Below are 5,533 nucleotides of genomic sequence, written 5' to 3'. Positions count from 1 at the left end.
CTGGAAGAGAAAGGGGGAAATAGTTGATGCAACAGGGGTACTGGCAGTTGGGGAAGGAGAAAGGGTCACAACCTCCCCCCCGCAACACGCACATACAGTCCTGTTTACTCTACCCACCATTTCCCCAATATTTCCCCTTATTTCTTGATCCTATTCAAGCCCGCTACATATACCACAGAACAATATGAGATTGTTATTCCTTTTCGCTCAAGACAGCACTTCTGCTGTGGGGTATCACATTTTCCCAGCATTCAAAGCACAGTATCGTGACATGCACGGACCCCATGTCCAAGCAATGAGAAGTTTCGAGGGCTCCAGTACTTACTCGTGTCTCCTTAGAAGGAGGTCACTGGACACCCGTGACATTTCTGTGATAGGTTTTATGTACACACATAAACAGGCTGAGCTTAAGGTGAAGGTCCGCAGTATTAGCGCGCCCAACAGATTCCTGCTCCCCATCAGAAGTCTATGGGAACCCATAGCACCATAGGATTTCCTGCATAGAGCAGGTTCTCTGCCTCCTTTGGAGATCCAGTTCCAACACAGACTGATCAAAGAACAACAGATTAAGCTAGTCCCCTCCCTCAGCTCGGTAGGACAAAAGGATGAGTCATCTGCCATTCAGATAACTCAGGACATCCTCTGGACAAGATCTGGCCAAACCACATTCCTTAGGGGCAGTGATGTAGTGGTAAATTTTGAAGTGTGGGCGCTCATCACGACAGTACCCATAGCCATGCCCCAAGGAGAAGCCAAAGATTCAAGGACCTGTGTTGATCCATATCAACAAACCCATTCTAGCAGTTTTCATCCCCACCAGGAGCAGGTCTTCTGTAAAGCTAATGGGTCTTAATCGCCCATTCAAGACCAAGCCACCCCAAAATACTTTGTATTACAACAGGGAACAATATACCGTGGTTGGGAAAAATCATTTCCCCCCAGCTGCTGTAAGAATTGCAGCTAAGCTCAGAGGAAACAGGGAAGTCTGGCTGGGGTGGCAGATGATGTAAGTGTCCCTGCTAATAAAAATTGCCAGCGCTGTGTTCTTGTGAGCCCTGGCTCCTCTACACCCAGGGCTGGCCCTCCCATGAAGCAAAGTGAAGCCCCCACATCAGGCAGGGGAGCGGGAAGAGTGGCAAATTGCACCTACTCCCCCACCCCCATCCCTGCTTCCAGCAGGTGCTCCAGAGAGCCCTGCCAGCCCTCTGCCCCGTGGCATTTGTTGCAGCAGGAGAGCAGGGCCAGCAAGGCTCTCAGGAGCAGCCGCCCGCTCCTAACACAATCCCAATGCATTTGACCAGTGCTTAACATTACCAGACTGGTTGTGGCTATTTGAGGGATGACTAATGCTATGCCACAGCGTTTGCACCATAGAGATGTGGAGTTCTGTGATTCTGAAGGTCTTCTTAAAAACTCCACTCTCTGCCTTATCATATTTTGATCCATTCCAACCAATACACAACCCTGTCTTGTCACAACTTTGCTACTAACTTCTGCCCCTTTATATGCAACATGGGACAGGCCCCATATATTCCAATCTCTGATGTGCAGCCAATCCCAAGGCATTGCAGTGCCCCCTAGAGGGAGGGGCAGAGGACTTGAAACGCATTCAATAACACCCTTGTCTTCCAAAACTCTCTTGCATTTAAAAAGGGATGTTCCTGCGGGTGGCCAGCCTTGGTAACCAGTAGGTAGGGAGATGAATCCCCCCTCCTCAAGTTGTTACTGCACCTGTTCTTGGCTCTCTGATCATTCATGGGACAATAATTCACACACACACACACACACATCTCAACAACCCACTTGGATCTAGAAACCAGGCCCAAAGAGGCAAATAGATGAGAATTTAATGAGCGTGAGAAACTAACCCTAAACTCCCTTTTCACAGTAGAGGCACGAATGGGAATTAACCCAGTCCCAAGGGCAGGGTGGGGGAGAAGTAAAGAGAGAAGGGAAAAGGTAATAAGCGATGAGGGCTTGCATCTGGTCACGTGTGTGTGTGTGTGTGTGTGTGTGTGTGTTTAGGGGAAGGGATGCCTTGAGACTGGTGGTATGTATTTGAATGGATCAGGGAGCGCTAATTTGTGGATTATGATAAGCCAAATTCTCAATTTTCCCTGCGTTCCAGCACGCTGGGGGTTGAGTAAACACACTGGTTCCCCAAGGGGGCTACAATCATCGCTCTTCTGGACGGCAAAGTCTGAAGGCGAGAGGACATAGGAGGAAGAAGGGTCTCCTCTCAGCCTAGCAATAGCAGGCCCTGGAACAGTAGGTTTCCATAGCAATGTCCAAGCTTGGGGGAAAGTTTCCCCCAAAGAGCATCTCTCAGTTTGCAGGCTTCCTTAACCAGTAGTGCCACTTCCACATTCTTCATTGCCTTTCAAGGAAGGGCATTATCCTGCCCTTACATCTGGAGCCTGCACTGCTCCCCTTGTGCCAGCTGCAGGAGCGCTCAGGGCTCCTCCCCATGAGCACTTATGCCGAAAAGAGAACTTTGGTGGGTGCACATTTTCTCATGATGAGACATGTTGCACAACCTAAAACTCTATACAACTGTCAAGGAGTTCTGGAGCCTTGATCTGCATTGCTTCTGGTTCTGGACCCTTGCCCCCTGACCCTAGAGCTCACCTTCTCTTGCAGTGCACAACCCCACTTTTCATTTCTGGATTCACACAGCCCCCAGCCATTCCCTGCTTGATTGATCCTGCTGTCCCCAAAACCATTTATCACCAGACTTCGTATAGGGCGGATGGCCTCAGCTCACCTTTTAGGTAAGGTGGAAGGCTGGGATCCAAAAATGTGGAACTCTGTTCCCAGAAAACTCAGGTATCCCAGCTTCCCTTACCACTGCCCCCCGTCCACCCACTGCCAAACTCACTAGTTTGATGCTGCCAAACGCACTTTTGATGGGGACAAGCCACTTGGATAGTTACTTATTGCCTTTTGATGCTGCCCTTCTTTCAAGGGACCTCGGGACAACAGATACGGCTTTCTCCTTCTCACCGCCCATTTTATCCTTCCTCACCACAACCCTGCGGTAGTTTAGACTGAGGGATAATAACAGGCCCAAGATCATCCAGAAAACTTAGTGGCAGGGGGTGGGTTTGACCCTGGGTTTCCCTGGTCCTAGTGTTGCACTTGGGCAGAGCAATCCTACTGATGGGTGGGAGATACAAAGGTGGAAGAACTGCCTTATCCAAAGCTCTGCTGGGCTTGCGCCAACAAGGCAAAAGAGAGGGAAGAGTGGCTTTTTTCTTTGTTTTCCTCCTATTCAGTCCCCCTCCCCTTTTATGATTTTACTTTTACGATTTCCCTTTCATTGCTTACAAATCTCAGGTCAATGGCTGGCATAAATCCCCCCACCCAATTCTAGAGGTGTATCGGGGAAATGGGAGCTTCCCCTCATCCACCTTTGACATGCCCAAGGAATCCCCCCTTTTGGCCTCTACTGATGCTGGGGCTCCAGCATTGGAGATCCAAGGGCCACGGACGTTTCCGCAACAGCTGGGAGAGGGGTTGAAAGGTTGGATGTATGTCTCACTTCGAGATCAGACCTCTCTTTCTCTCGCCTTGGAGAGGAAGATCTGAAACATCCTATATCCCTGGGGACAACCTCCTAAGAGCCACAGCATTGCAGTCTTAGCCACTACATCACACTGGTTAGATATCTGGTTAGGTATTATTTCTTTCTAGTACAAATGAAATGCTGATGAATCTGAAATAAAGTGTTTCTGTACTGATTCTTAGTATTGCCAAATGACCAGAAACAAGAACACACAGCCTGGCCTATTCTTTTGCCTAACACCAGCTTGATCTGAAGCAACCAGCAGGCGAAGCTTTTCACAGCATGGAGAACCTTTATCACCTGTAACATCTGCACATCCAGCCTCTCTTAAAAGAACAGCTACAGAGGCTGGTGGGAAAGCTCTGGTGGATCAGGAGAAGAGCCAGGGTATAAGCTGATTGGTCAGGGGTGGAACCTCTGGGGAACTGACAGGTCTAGGGAGGAGCCAGGGCAGTTGCTGGTTGGGCAGTGGGTGGAGCCTATACAAAACTAGCAGGTCAGGGGAGGAGACAGGGTAAAACCTGGCAGGTCAGAATTATGCCCTCGAGGACCAAGACAGAGCTAGGATGCAGTCTAGAGAGTAAGGGCAAAATCTTAAGGCAAAACTTTAAGTTAGAGCACGGGCCACAGGTGAATCTGGCATTTGATGGGCAATACCTGTCCAGTTCTGGAATTTATTGACTTTCCAGACCCCGAGACTGGTTACCTGGAAGGACACAGTTAAACACCAGTGTTGAGATGCTAAAAGGTCCTTTTAATGGCTCACTTTGTACAAACGCCCACAGTGTGAGAAGAAACAAAGAGGCTTTGTAATCTGTGGGTTGGTTTTTTTATGACAGTCCCAAATAAAGCTTGAGCTCTGGATGAAACAGTCAATTATGGGATGGGCCAAGGCGCTCATGGAGGTCTGGCGATCCTAGAAGCCTGATCTCCTGTTTCTTCTCCCATGGTAGGGGATAATCCTCGCAGGAGAGAAAAGTGATGCCTCTGTCTTGTCTCTGATTCTTCCCCCCCCCCCAATAGCTAATTGCCAGGGGGGCGGACGGTGGGGGCTTTGATTACGGAGCATTCCTCGGCCACCAGGGAGGTCTCTTCTCTCACAGTGTGTGTGCGGCTCCTTCTCACTGCCGTGCAGTTCCTTCTTCCCAGGCACGCCACAACTCAAAGCCTCTTCCGTCCCATGTAATCTTCGCCTCCTCTGCTTATGGACTGGCTCCCATGGAGGTCTACGCGTGACATATGCTGGACCTGGTCATCCATGTGGATTGGTTTTCCCCAGGAGAGTCTAATGAGTGAGAATCAGCGTGAAACTGGATGACCAGGCCCAGCGAGAAATTGGGTGGTAAGGGGGCCTAAAATATACCTCTGTGTCTGGTGTGTGTAGGATCAATGCAGAAAAGCCAGAACCTAAATAAACTGAGTAAGTCTCAAGTTATTTAATTGCATTAACTATTAGTATAGTCAATTTTAATTTGATAACATTTCATAAGGACTGAGTGAGAGTTATCCCTCCGTGCCGGCTCCAGCTTTGGGGGCCCTTGGACAAGATGCCCTCAATGAGCCCCCTTCACTCGGTCAGTCTGGGCCTTCAGTGCCCCTGTTGCCTGCTGTGCTCCTCCTCCTCTTCCTCATCATTTCTGCTTGCTTGACTAGCAGAGAACCGGAGAGCAAGCCGGCACTGGTAGCTACAGCTACTACTTCCCACAATGCAGTTTAATTTGTTTGCTTGCTTACTTGTTCTCTCGCTCCCTCAGGGCCAGATCAGGAGTGGGGTGAACAAGAAGACTGCAGTGGTGACGAGGAGAGCAGGTCGAGGGGGCTCTTGTCAGTGGGCCCCCTGATGAGGTATGGGCTCTTGGCAGTTGCCCGATCATGCCTGCCCCGGGACACCTGCCCCGGTTATCTTGTTTCACTTAATGGCCAGAAGCATTAAAGGCAGGAATAGGATTACTTCTGATTGAGCAACTT

This window comes from Heloderma suspectum, chromosome 6, assembly GCF_057233095.1.
Source record: "Heloderma suspectum isolate Gila_16-S chromosome 6, 16-S_ref, whole genome shotgun sequence".
Lineage (NCBI taxonomy): Eukaryota > Metazoa > Chordata > Lepidosauria > Squamata > Helodermatidae > Heloderma > Heloderma suspectum.
Note: the sequence above shows the minus strand (reverse complement) of the source record.